The following is a 14,808-nucleotide window of genomic DNA, read 5'->3' as shown; positions in this document are numbered from 1 at the left end:
CAAGGGCTTGCATTCTTCCTTCACCAAGAGAGGGAACGCTCTGGACCTGGGTCTTTTTATTGTCCTTCCTCATTAGAGGACAGGGGCGGCAGTGGTTCAACTCTAGCTGTTTGGGGCTCCTGGCTGATGATCAAGTGGTTAGAACCTGGTTTGAGTCCAATATTCACTTTCAAAGTCCCTTTGGGCATGATTCAGGGCCTGCACCAGAGAGTATATGCATGAACCAAGTAATCTGTAGGATGAAGTCACCTCTGTCATCCAGGGGAGGGAAGCCTGTTGGCTACCCATCGCAGCATTGACTGTAGCTGACTAAGCCCCAAGACCCCAGAGACAGAGGAGCCTGTCAGAGGGGCCAGAGACAGAGACCCCTGACACTGAGAGCTGTCAATTGGCTCAGGAACTGATGGGGAACTCCACACCAATGTTTGGACTTGGGCTGTGTACCTCACACAGACCCAAGGATCTTGCAATGTGCTACTTGAAACAGAGTGCATTCTTCTGAGGGACTTGTTCTGAATGGCTCTAAGGTAGATCCTAGTTTGAGAAATAGAGCAATAAAATCAAATAAGTACCCCGAGCACCAAATTTCTTCATTACAGAATAGGCTAAAGTTAGAATTCATTGCCTACTCCTATCTCCTGACAGGCTGACTGTGTGTGGAGTAAGAAACACCTGAGGGCTGTGGTCAAAGGAAACCTCCACTGGCTACATCTGAGAGGGCAATTCTGAAGGAGGTCTGTGTTCTTCCTTCAGAAACAGAAGGGAAACTGCGTTTGGTGGTGTTTCCTGTCCTTCCCATCTGGAAATAGATGCACCATTGATGCAGAGGCAAAGGGTTCCCGCTCCCAGATGGTGGTGAAGTGTTTGGAACCTGGACCTGATGCAATTCTTTTTTAAAGAGCCCTTTCTGTGCTGACCAGGTCCTGAAGCATACTCTGCCTATGGGAACCATCTGTGAGACACAATTGAGGGAGGTCGACCCTTCACTGCACTTGCCAAGCACCAAGCACTCAGGTACAATAAGGTCATCCTTCCTTGGATTTGAAGTTATTGTTTGCTCTCAGGAGCACAGGAGCAGACTGAGATTTTAGCACCAATCTTTGGGCTCTGCCTGTGTGAAGTGAGTGAAAGCCCAATCATCCCTGAATGTGTCCAAAGACTTAGAAAATAGTTGGTGGGAATTTCAACTAGGGAAGCCAAGGCTCTACATTACAGATGGGAATGGGAAAATCCTGGGCATATACATCTACCTCATTTGTCCTTGCTGCATGTGTAAGGCTTGTCCCTCCCCAAATATCTGGGACTGCCTGCAGACATCCATACATACCCTGCTTGGCAACTTCATGTGTGCTGGCCCTCTCATTCTGAAAAGACTTTTGATGGGTAGTTACAAGAGGTTCCATTGCCAACCTATGCCTGAGTCATCAGTACTCAGCCAGAGACCCCGGGTTAAAGTGGAGGACATTGTTCTGAAACACTGACTGTGAATGGAGGCCAACGAGATCCTGGGTTGAAGAAAAAAGTGCAAAAGAATGGAAATCAATCTACAGAGGGCCAAAATGCTTCATTACAAAGGAAAGCAGAATGAGACTGAGATGCACACACTTAGCACAATCTCCTGAGAAGTTAACTCTTGTCTATAGTAAGAAACACCCATGGGCAGAGGCAAAGGGAAACATCCAATGACTACACCTGGGTGCTCAGTTGGCATGAGGCCTACACTGTTCTTTCAGAAAGAGATGGAAGGCTCCTGACTTTGGCTCCTTTGTATGCCCAACCTCTCAGGGCACAGAAAGATCAGTGATTCAGTGGTAGCAGGTAGCAGGGTCCCATTGGTGTCTGAGGTATTATAACCAAGTCTTGGTGCAATATTCTTTGTAAAGGCTTTTGTGGGCTGAATTATCCTGCAGTCTGCTGGAAATGCCTAATCCATCTGCCTTAGAGGATGAGATTTTAATCAGCCAAGGGAGAAAGGCAAGCTGGCTACCCATCAGAGATTACCTGGGCCAGTCAAGCAACAGGCGCTCATGGACAGGAGGGTCATTCTTCTTTGGGATAAAGGAACTAACTGCTCTCACATAGCACAGTACCAGAGTGGTATTGCATCACAAATCCTGGATGTTGGTTATGTGGCTGACAGACCATTTCTACTTGGTTGTGGCCCAGGACCTAGTTAATAAAACAGAAAATAGATGGGAAAGGCTATAACGAAGGCCAAGCTTCTACATTAGATAGGATTAGGATAAAGCTGGGAAGGAAATGTCTAACATGGTTTCTCCTTCAAGCAGAAGTAAGGCAAGCTCCCTCCCAAACCCTGACATTGCCTCAACATGGACACTCTGCTGGACATCTTCAAGGGCCCTATGCCACCCATTGTCCACATACTTCTGAAAGGCACATAATGAGGGGGCCTGAATCCCCACGGTGAATGCCTAGGTGGAAAAAGTGCCAAAGGATGGGAATGGAGATATCAATGGCCCAAGTTCTTCACTGCAGATGAGGAGAGCATAAAGCTAAGAATGAAATGAGCAGCTTAAGTTCTTCTCGCCCCACAAGGGAGGCCAGATCCCTCCCAGCTCCTCTGAACTTGGTCTATGGGCAGTTCTGTTCTGGGAACCTTCCAATGCCTTAGGTTTCCCATTGTCAACATAGTTATGAAATGAAAGTCTCAAGGGGCCCTGCTGCTCAACCTACACCTGAATAGGATGAGCTCAATGAGACTACCCAGTTAAAAGCTGAAGAGATCTCTTTTGGTAGCTGGCTGGGAATGTTTCACAGGGAAGACCGAGTTTGAATAAGGGAAAAATTATGGAAATGCATACAAGGAGTGCCAAAGTGCTCCTTATCAGATGAGAATGGGATAAATCTGAGAATGAAGTGACCAGCACACTCTTTGGGCTAGCTAGCTGTCTTGGGAATGAGAAACACCTCTTGACTGGGCCAAAGAAATCCTCCATTGGCTACAGTGGCAACAAGTTTTGCAAGAATTCTTCCTTTGGGATTTCAGAAAGGGATGAGAAGCTTCTGGCACTGAGTGTATTTCTTACCCTGACCTACAGTGGAGAGTCACCAGTGGTTTTTGGTGTAATGAGTTTTGATATTTATGTGTTTGGAATCTGGCTCTGTAGAAGCATTCCTTGAACAGGCAATGCACTGGCCGCTTCTGGAAGCTAAATGCCCATCTGAGAACCATTTGCTTTTCCATGTGAAGTTACCTCAAGCAGCGAGGGGAAGGAGGCACAATGGGTAACCATCACTGTGCCTACTTCCCTCAGTGTCAAGCCTCACAATCTCAGTAACTGGTAGTTAATCCTTCTTTGGGGTTATCATAAACTGACTTCTCTAAGCTAGCATAGCCTAGAATGGAGTGAGAGCTGGCTAATGTCCAGCCAATACCTGGACATTCACTCTGTGAGAACAAGCCTTGTTCCATCTCAGTGTGACTCAAGACCTCCTTAGAAAAACAGCTAAGAGATCACAATGGATACATGATGGGGTCAAAGACCTTCATTTCAGCAGGTAATGGGATATAACTGAGGAGAAAGTGACTAGCTCTGTTGCTCTTCTCCCCACAAGTGAGGATGCTATGTACCCTATGTATTTTTATTGTCAAAATATTTCTAAAAGGCAAGTCCCAAGGGGCTTTTTGCCCAACTTATGCCAGAGTCAGGATAACGGTCAGGCTCCTTAGTTAAAATGAGGGGACATTGCTCTTAGGTCTGTCCTTGAATTCCTCACAGTGGGGACTTACTTAAAAGAAGAGCAAGAGGATGGGAATGGATATATAGAAAGCCAAATGTCTCCATCAGATGAGAATAAGATACTTCTGGGAATAAAGAGAATAGCACAATCTCCTGGCAAGCTGTTTTCTGAAGGAACAAACACACATGGGCTGGGTAAATGGGAAATATCCATCTTCTTCATGAGGGAGTAGAAGGAAAGCTGAGAGCCAAACAACATTATCTTCCCCACTTCCAGGAGGGATATGTGTGACATTCCTCAGGCGCTCCTGGCTGCAGAAGGACAAAAGAAAGAACATAAAACAAATGGGTAAACTGATAGAGCCTCCATCAATTTATAAGTATCTTAGTAAATTACAAGTAAAAGTCAGAGATCTTATCTCCAGAAACCTGTGGACTCTGTTCTCTGGAGCTCCAACATCACCTGCCATCCATAGTGATGGGAGGAACAAAGGCAAGAAGGAAATGGCATATAAAACTGAAATTCCTGGGGTGACTTGGTGACTGAGTCTATTAAGCCTCAGACTTTAACTGAGGTCCTGATCTCACAGTTTTTGTGTTCTAGGCCTGTAGGGGCTCTGTGCTGATAGCTCAGAGCATGGACTCAGCTTCAGATTCTGTGTCTCCCTTTCTTTCTCTGCCCCTCTCTCAGTGTATATTCTCTCTCACGCTCTTTCTCTCTGTCTCTTTCTTCCCCTCTTTCTCAAAAAATAAAAATTAAAAAAATTACAATGTAATTTCCTTGTCACCTCCAGCCCATTGACAATTCATTGAGGCTGTCAGAGTAAAATGCTTCTCCAGGATCTCCCTACTGTCTTGTTAATGTTTTGCCAGAGGGAAAACAAGACAAATTTAGCTTGACAATAGTTAGGCCTCCACTAATCTGTGAGTCCTTAGCATATGGAAGTCTCCTTGTAAACTTGCCATTTGACTTTACCTTCCCCAAGCCCGTATTATATACAGGTCTTTCTTCACACTATTAATAACAGCAATAATTAATAATAATAAATCCAAAGAAACACACTGAGGACCAAAGTTTTTCACCTCGGGTGAAAATTGAATGAAGCTGGGACATTTGACATGAGCACCATTTCCTAGGCAACTTGGTGTCCTGAGAGTAAGAAGGAAACACCTGTGGGGCAGGGATGAAAGGAAACACCAGCCACAAGAACACTGGATCCAAACCTTGATGGGACAGGAAGGCTTCTGACTCTTGTCTTACTCTTCTATTCAGTGGGTAGAGGCACTCATCATCTATCTGAATGTTGGCTTCCCTATGCTGACTGGCAGCCATGTCTGTGGCTTCCGGTCCTAGAATCCTTGAATAAACTCTCTGCCCTGACATCTGGGTAAGAACAATGCTCATGCTCAAACTTTTATCTTCTTGTTGGAGAAACGAATAAAGTACACCAAAGATGGCCAATGGGACTAAAACTAACTCTGGTCTCCAGCTTAGAGACCCTTCCTCTGTGTTCTTATTCCTTTGTTATGCGTGAGAAAACCCCCACAGATATTGAAGCTGATGACTATAAATTACCCTCCCCACTTGCATTTGGTGCTCACATCTTTGGAGAAATGGTCTCTTCTGAGCACGTCGGTGTTAAATAAATCTCTGATCCACCAAGATCTCCGAGGCCACTTGGTTTTTCCGCCAGTGTTCCAGCCTGGTTCCTTAACATTCTCAGAATGCAGGAACTTAACAGAGGCCAGGGGATTAGAGTAACCAACCCCGCACAAGCCAACAGAAGCTTGCCAAGCACATAGGTCTCCATAAAGGAGGGCAATATGTCCTTAGTAATCACCATGTGTTAGCTGGTTGTGAATGCTGGGAACTCTGTAACAGTCACATGGTTTCTGACTCTGACCTCTGATCTCCATCTCCCCTTGCTGGATAAGGCTCTCTCCCAGTAACACATTCCCTTTTCCAAGGCTTTTTGCATTCTGTTGCCAAGATAGGTCTCACAGGTGAGCCCATGGAGATCCCGTTGCCCATGTTATCCTGGATTTAGGGGAACTTGGAAGGACTCCACAATTAAAATCAGAGAAAAATACTTCCAGGCTCAGACTCCCAATGCCTGACAGGAAAAGTTGTTCAGAAAAAGAGCAAGGGAGTCAGAAGGGATGCATTTGGGTCCAAATTTTTTGTCTCAGGTGATAATGGAATAGAGCTGTGAATGAAGTGACTGGCACAAATCCCCAGGGAAGCTTGGTGTCTTATGACTTTGGAAAAACTGTGGGCTATAAAGAAATGGAACATATTTTAGCTACATCTGGGAATCCTAAAGTAGCATAAAAACTCTACAATTGACTTCAGTGTAGGAGGGCTTGAGGCACTTGCCAACTTTGCAAATTTTCTTGCCGGGGGTGAAAGCACTATGATTTGGAGGGCAGAGTCTCCATATGGACTGGTACCCAAGTCTGTGGGACTGGGTTCTGATTTTTTAGGTTTTGAGTAGTTTCTTTCACATTAACGTCCTGTGGAAATGGACTGAGCATGTGGCAACCCTTAGACTCTTAAAGCAGTAAGTTCAGGCAGTCTATGGCAGGGGCACAGAGCACAGTAGTAGTCACTACACAAACATAAGATTCCAATGCCCCAAGTTTTAGGAGGGCCATATTATTCCCTTGATATCGGAAATTAGTTGTTGAAAAGGTGAGAAACAACCTTAATATATGTTCACTATGAGTTAAGCAGTCAGTGTGACTTTTATTTTATTTTTTACTTCTTGCTGTGGCCCTAAAGCCTACATCCCCATCAGCATTTGCCACAGAAGTGAAGCCAACTGTCTCCCAATGTCACCTGCCCCTACCCACAAAAATTCTTTTGAGCTTAACACATTCAAGTCCCCAACACCTCCTGTTCCCAAGGTATATCTAGCAGACACCCCAAGGGCCCCTGTTCCTCAAGTGATTCCAAATGTATGGGAACTTGCCATGACTCCAAATTTAAAATTGGAGAAAAATGCTGCCAGACTCTGGCACTGAATGTCTCCTAATGAACACACGGTTAGGATGAGTAAGAGAATTGAAAAGGATACACTGAGAACTAAGGTTCTTCATTTCAGATGAGAAAAGATTGAAGCTATAGATAATGTCACCGGCACAATTCCCTGGGCAAGTTTGGTGTCCAAGGAGTTAGAAAGACCTGTGGCCTGCAGAGAAATGGTGCATCCACTAGCTATACCAGGGAGTTCTGTGGGCAAAAGTCATGCACCCCAACTTCAATAAGGTAAAGAATGTGTCAAGCTCTCACCAGCTTTCCAGCCCTTGCTTTCTGTTGACAGACATAGTTGTGTAGGATCTTGCTACTGCCAAGTCTGCAGATTCAGTTCTGATATTTTAGTCTTTGAGTACTTTGGTGCCCTAACGTCTTTGGTGAATGGACTTTACATGCATTAACCCTAGTGTCTCAGGAGGTAGGTAGCTCAGGCTTTCCTGAAAGGGGTGGACAGAGGGTAGGGCAGTGGTCCCATGCCAACAGAATCCTGCCAAACACAGAGTTCTTACTGGCAAGAGGTCAATTTTCCTTTATGATATCAGAAGTTAATTGCTATATGATGACACACAGTGTGAGTGCAAGATCCCCAACAATTACTGAGTGCTGTCTGAATTTTAGCCTGTAGCTCCTGTATTTGACCCTAGGGCCTTTGCTTCAGAAACGAGATTGGATCCTTCCCAATATCACTTGCCCCTGTGCACATGCAAACCTCCTCTGCTGAACAGTTTCTAGTGCCTTATGCCTCTTTTTGCCAAGGTAGAGCTTGCAGAATTCCATGGATTCCTGTTGCCCAGGCCATCCCACATTACTGAGAACTAGTCACAACTCCATAATTAAAATCACAAAGTGTCCCCAGATTATGTCCATGAATGTCCAGTAATAAAGTCCTCATTGAAAGAGCAAGGGAATCTGAAAGGATGCACTGAGGGGCAAATGTCTGCATCTCACATGAAAATGGTATAAAGCTTCACAAGAAGTCACTAGCACTTTTCCCTTGCAAGGGTTGTGTCCTCACCAGCATGAATGGGCCACATCTAAAGGGAACATCCTTGAGCTACACTTAGGAGCCTTGTGCGCAAAAAGGCTCTCACTATTTTCCCTTCCTTTTCTTCAGTAATATAACAATGGTGATTTGGGGGCTCTTGTATGGCTCCTGGCTCACATCAAAGTCTGTGAAAATGGGCTCTGGTCTTTTAGTTATGGTGGTTTTTTTTCTATCCTTACATCTTCAAGGCATGGGCATAGCATGGACAAACCTTTGGTGTCTCAGAATGAAGGAAGTTCAGTAATTCCAGGAGGTGGGTAGACAGCAGGGAGTGACCATCTGGGCCAATACATTACTGCCAAGCACTGAGTTCTCTGTAACAGAAAACCTTTCTTCCCCAACATCAAAAATGAATTGCTGTGTGGTAGCACACCACCAGAGTGGGAGCTTGCCTAGCATTTCGTGTCACTGAGGACAGACCAGTTGCCCCTGAGTCTGACCCCTGATCTCAGTCTCTTGCCCCTGAAGAGAAGTGGGCTCTTTCTGGCACCACCTGCATTGAAGTGCATTTGGGTTTTATATTCTCTACTGCATTTAACATCTAACCCGACAACTTTTCAGTATGATAACTGTCTTTGGATTGTATTAAACACAAGGAACTCATCACTCTTTGTTTTTTCTTCGGCTACATAGACATTATAATAACAAATTTGACTAAAGTGGGAAGCCTTCCAGAGGCTGAGCTTTGAGTAATTCTTTGTCATCTCCAAACAGGTAACTGATACCTGACAAAAATATAGAAATACCTAAATTCACTTAAAAGGCAGTCTGTCATTTGTGGCTTCTGAACTTGGTCAAATTCTACTATCACCTAGAAAAGAGGAGTTTGAATATTTTGAAACTCTTCTGATTAGGAAATGCCATAAAGAAACATTGAAACTTCATGACAACACATTCTGCTTTCATTAATTCTTCATTTATTGTAAATATTTTAGTGTCAAACATTTGGTTTTATATTACTGCTGAAGTATAAGCATAAAGACAAAATAAAAACAAGCATTCTTGGACTGAGTCAATCACAATAAATCATTAGAATTTTTTTCTTTTTCTTTTTCTTTTCTTAAGTGCTCTTTGGAATATGTTAAACAATGATACCTCCAGCTTTCCTTTCTTTTCAGGGTTATTTTGGCCCCTCGGGGTCTTTTGTGATTCCATACAAATTTTAGGTTTGTTTTACCTGTGTGAAAGATGCTGATGGTATTTTAGGGATTGCCTTAAATGTATAGACATTTTAAACATGTTTTGGGTAGTATAGACATTTTAAACATGTTTTACTTCCAAACCATGGACATGGAAAGTTTTCCCATTTCTTTGTGTCCTCTTCCATTTCCTTCATAAGTTTTCAGAGTACACATTTTATACCTCTTTGGTTAGATTGATTTCTGTGTATCTTACAAAGTATCATTGGGGCAATTGTCAATGGAATCGATTCATTGACTTCTTTTTCTGGGTGGGTGGGGAAAGGGCTAGATGAGTGGTGAGTATTGAGGAGGACACTTGTTATGATGAGTCTTGGGTGTTTTCTATAAGTGAGAAATCACTGATCCTGAAACCAATATTGCACTGTATGTTAACTAATGAGAATTAAATAAGTGGGGACAAAACTAGGAACATAATGAAAGATGATTTGGTCTTGCTATTTTTACAACTCTGTTTTGACCCTTCTCTCTTGATTCAGACATTTTATCTTGGAGAACTTAGCTACACACATAGGAGGGTTGTAGATAAAGTGCTGGTCAGGGTAAAATAATAAGTAATTTCAGTCACTTGATCAATTTAAAAAAGTATAGCTCAACGTTCCAGTTTTATCTGAACTTATTTTATAATTAATGGAATTTTGTTCAGGTCCAATTCATTTTTTAATATTAAATTTATTGTCAAATTGTTTTCCATACAACACCCAGTGCTCATCCCAAAGGGTGCCCTCAATGCCCATTACCCACTTTCCCCCTGGTCCAATTCATTTTTATGTAAATTTCTGTATGTTCTAGGTACACCTAATGCATTAAGATTTTTAAATTTTAAGAAAGGATATATACTGAAATGTTACAGCAAGGAGATCAATAATATGTGATCTCCCATGGTGGGTAATCCATAATCAGTTCTAGACTAGACACATCCAGGGTCCATTTATATGAAAAAGAAACACATCTGTATTCTGTTTGTGCCATGTTACTTTGACATCTGCAGGTGCCCAAATCTCACACTTCACCAAGCATAACTTTACCATTGGAGCACTGTATGACTTTTGGAATGATCTTTGTCTAAGGACATATCTTTGTATGCCTAGCAGCAGAGGCAGGAGTGGAAGTACACTGATTCTGAGATATAGTGCTCCTTCTTGGTTGTTATCCATGCCTTCTCTGCTGAGAACAGTAGGTGGTAGTGGGGTGCGGTGGTTGCTTAAGACCTACTTCTTGAGCAGAGGCCTTGCTGCATTACCATGCCTCGTAATGCAGGGAGCACACATGCACTATTGGGAGAGTGATGCCCTGCATGTCTGATGGTGGACACAGAACTGATTTTTTCTCATTGGCTCCAAAAACTGGCCTGTTTTATGCGGGATTTTAGGCCTGTCTAAAGGAAACCAGCATAATTACTATACAGGTGTGGCAGAAAACTCCCGACCTGACATTCTATCCAATGTTAATGAAGCCTGACATCACATCCTCTGGAGAACTGTTTTTTTTGTTTGTTTGTTTGTTTTTGGTTATATACCCAAGCTCTCATGATACAATGGGGTGACGGAAATCATCAAGAGACCTAGGACTGGCCCAGATCATAGGAGGTGGGAAGAGTCCAGAGGAGAAAGATGAAATCTTTTAGGCCATGGCTCAAATCCCTCAAATCCTGTGTGCTTTAGAAATGAGAGACTCTTCTGGAAGGAATCATGCCGATTTTCTCTCCATTTGGGGTCATTTTACTATCCAAATCCCTACATGCGCACTGGCACACACATAATGATGTTTTGTTCAAGAAAGAGCAGACACTGGGGAAGAGACAAGACAAAAAGAAGAGTTTAGAGAGAGCTCTGCCATGGGGCAGCAGCATCCATTTTCTTAGCTACATGCTCAAAGACCCAAAGATGGGCAAGGATTTCCTAATGTTCATAGGTTTTGCTCGACCCAAGGCCATCCTTGGCCCAGCCTCCAGAGGAAATGACTAGGGTACTGAAGTCCAAGCCTGTGGGAACCTGGAAATATGATTAGCTAACTCTGTTAGGTGAGACAATAGCTACAGAAGAAAAGTCTTCAGTGTTCTCCTGTAGAGTGTTTTGTTTCTCCAAAGCTCCATATAATCATGAAGGGTCAATTGGCCTTGGTTCTCCATCAGTGACTCACTGTGTTCTGATTTACTAGAGAAATACTTGCTGGAAGTCTTTGGGTTGGTGAGGACTTGGGATAGAGAAGTACATGTAAGAGCACTGTACACTGAGTCTAGAGTCACAGCACAGTACCAGTCCTTGTTGCACCCCAGGTCTTCATTTGGAAATGGGCGGGGGGGGGCGTCATTGTCCTGGCTGACATGAGGATGACTCATGAGCCAAGAGTATACACTGGGGATGGAGAGACAAATGAGAATGTCAGAAGCCTGAGATCCCTTGTTCAACCCTGGAGCCTGTATTCCAGAGCTTTACCCTGGGACTTTTGAGAGTCACTGCCTTCATGTCAGCTGCACAGAGGTGCTGATTTTGCTTGGGGATCTTCATGCCTGTGGCTCCAGTGCTAGTGCTGGACACCTGTTCCCTGGTGTTCCAGTGCAGCCTCCTGTGTCAATGGTACCCACTGAGTTTTCCTGGAGGAACTGGATCAGGGAAAGGTCATGTGGAGGTCATTCTGAATTTCCCCTACCTCAGATACAACAGGAATCTCCATTTTCTAGCAGTTATCTCCACAGAGTAAGCTGGTCAAAATCTAGATGGAGGGCTCTACAGTCCTATCTTCATTAAATAACTGCTCCAAGCACTCACCTTGTGCTTGGGGATCTGGTGGATCTAAGTGCAAGGCTTACAAAGACAAAGTGGTCCCTGCCTGCCAGGTCTTCACAGTCTGGAGGGGAGATGGACAATGGTATGAAAGACAAGACATATGATGAAAAAGCAAGAACTATAATAGTGAAAAGAGCAAGTGTGCTGTGGGGACAAGCTGGGGAGTCACTGGAGAGTATGAGAGGCCTCACAGAGGTGACCTTTGCTGGGGCCAGCATAAGAGGAAACCACACTGCACATGTCTGCCATGTGTCTAGGAGAAGATACTGCTGGTGCAGAGACTAGGAGACAGAATTGGATTTGTCCATTAGAAACATTAGAAAGGCGGATTATGTGGCTGTGGGTTCCTGGGAGGGGAGAGGCAGGGAGGATCCAAAGCATAAACCAGATGCTGGGACCTAGTAAACAAGAGGACCTTGTTCATTCCTCTGTGACAGCATTATCTAAATACCTTGACTTTTAAAACTACAAATATTTAATAGCTCACAATTTTTGTGGGAGAGGAATCCAGGCATAGCATAGCTGCGTAACACATGGCCTCAAAGTCTCTATGAAGTCAGGGCTGTGGTCTCAAAGGAGATTCAACAGGGTGATATTATTCCCAAGCTCACTCACATGGGTAATGTGAGTTTCAGTTTGAACTGAGAGCCTATTCCAAAATTTTGACCAGAGAACTTGTATCTTTCTCTCCTCTATAAGGGTCTTATAGCCTTAAGTGCTTGATCCCCCATTTCCATGGGTAGAGGAGAAACAGAGGGAAGGAGGGAGAGACAGAGGGAGAGAGAGAGAAGGAAACAATGGAGAGAGAAAAAGGAGTAGAGAGGACATAGAGATGGAATAAACACAGAACAAAGACAGTGACAGAATTTATTTCATGAAATCTTGAAACTGACCTGTCATCACTCCAACTGTGCTCCACTGGTTAGCAGGCAGTCATTAACAGCTTAGTGGTTTCACAAGGAGTAAAGTTTACTGGCTGGGCGTGGATCACTGTGTCCCCTGGCGAATTCCAGTGGTGTGTTTTCAGCTGGTTCACCCGAGAACTGAGAACAGTGGTTACATTTTGGAAATGGCTGTAAGCGATGAGCATCCAGCCTCACTCATCATTAGAAAAGTCAATATAGGACAAGGGATTTGGTGTGATTTCTCATCCACCAAACCAGCAAAAATATTTCAACAGAGCCCTAAAACTAGACCCCTTATTGTACATTAGAGAAAAGGGCACTCATTTTTTAGTAGTGAGAGGGGCCTCAACTCTGTTACTGGAGGATGGCTGTTGCCATTATTTCAGCTGCCATTACCTTGATTCTGGTGCGGAGGGGCCTGCTTCTAGAAACCAAAGACAGTGATTAGAGATTTGCACAAAGAATTCATGTAGGCATGTGTCTTGTCACTTTGACACTAAGAGCCCTGAATGGGACGCCTCCTCAGACAGAGATGAACGCTTTCCTCTGGCAGCAGGACCATGATACAGCCATGTAAAATGGTGTCAGACAGAATATCTCACCCTGTTGTCAAAACTCTTTGGACCATGAACAAGTGAGTAGGCTGTTAATTTTTTTTCTTTTCTTAACTTAAATGTAGTTAGCCTGCTGTTTTCAGAAGTAGAATTCAGTGATTTGTCACATATAACATCCAGTGTTCATCACAAGTGCCCTCCTTGATACCCAACTCTCATCTAGCCCATCTCTCACCCATCTCCATCCATTAACCCTCAGTTTTTTCTCTATCCTTAAGAGTCTCCATCTCTTTTCTTCCACACCTTCCCATATGTTAAATTCTACATAGAAGTGAAATGGTATGATATTTGTCTTTTCAAATGGATGCATTTCCCTTAGCATAATACATTCTAATTCCATCCATGCAGTTACAAATGGCAAGAATCCATGCTTTTTGATGCCTGGGTATTATTCTCATCAAGATAAAAAGCTTCTGCACAGTGAAGGAAACAATCAACAAAACTCAAATCAGACTATAGAATGAGAGAAGATATTTGCAAGCGACATATCTGATAAAGGGTTGGATCCAAAATCTAAAAGCGACTTAAACTCAACACCCAAAAAACAAACAGCCCAGTTATGAAATGGGCAGAAGATATGAATAGACACTGTCTCAAAGCCTTCCAGATGGCTAACAGACACATTGAAAAATGTTCAACATCACTTTTCATTAGGGATTGCAAAGCAAAACCATAATGAGACCACCTCACACCTGTTAGAATGGCTAAAATTAATCACACAAGAAACAACCGTTGTTAGTGAGAGATGGAGAAAGGGAAACACTCTTGCACCGTGGGTTGGAAAGCAAACTGGTGCAGCCATTCTGTTATGATTTTTTAAGGAAAATGCTGGAAAGCACTCCTCCTTCCATGGTTGCTTGTTCTCATTTCTGTGTACTATTTAGGACGCTGTCAGCAGGTGACTTTTTTTCCTATGATTAGAATAAAAGAAAAATTTAACACCAATATAATTCGATATTTAAAGATATGGAGTAGGGTTTACTCAGTTAAAATGAAAACAAAACAAAAACAAAACAGTTACCCAACCAAATAACCAAATTCACATTGTTATTCCACTCTGTGGCAAAAAAAACTGCTCATATGTAGAAAAATAGTTATGTAGAAAAATGCTCATATGTAGAAAAAGAGCACTGGATGTTTAGGCTGTGAATGTCTTTGAATGTCAGGAATTTTTTTTCATTATCCTTATTTTGTCTTTCCAAGTAATACAGAAAGCTGCTGGGAAATGTAACCTGGGTTGGTTGAGCTGTGTCATGAACAAAGAAGGGAAAGTCAATAAGGAAGATGACACAATGGAGGTTTCCCAAGAGAAGTGCCACAGGATTAGAGAAGCCCTTGGAAAAATTAAAGAGACTTAGAATATTTCTGCCAACATGCTATAATTTGGTGAGACAAATTGCCAGACAGATCTCTGGTCCACTCCAGCTTAAGTCTTTGTTCTAGGAATAAGTACACAGGTGACAATATCACACTTTTGTCCAAAATAAAAATATATTTTTCCGAGGCAAATGATGTGGC

The sequence above is a fragment of the Lynx canadensis genome, chromosome C1 (genome assembly GCF_007474595.2).
Source record: "Lynx canadensis isolate LIC74 chromosome C1, mLynCan4.pri.v2, whole genome shotgun sequence".
Classification (NCBI taxonomy): Eukaryota; Metazoa; Chordata; class Mammalia; order Carnivora; family Felidae; genus Lynx; species Lynx canadensis.
The sequence above is the reverse complement of the archived record's forward strand: the minus strand, read 5'-3'. Positions refer to the sequence as shown.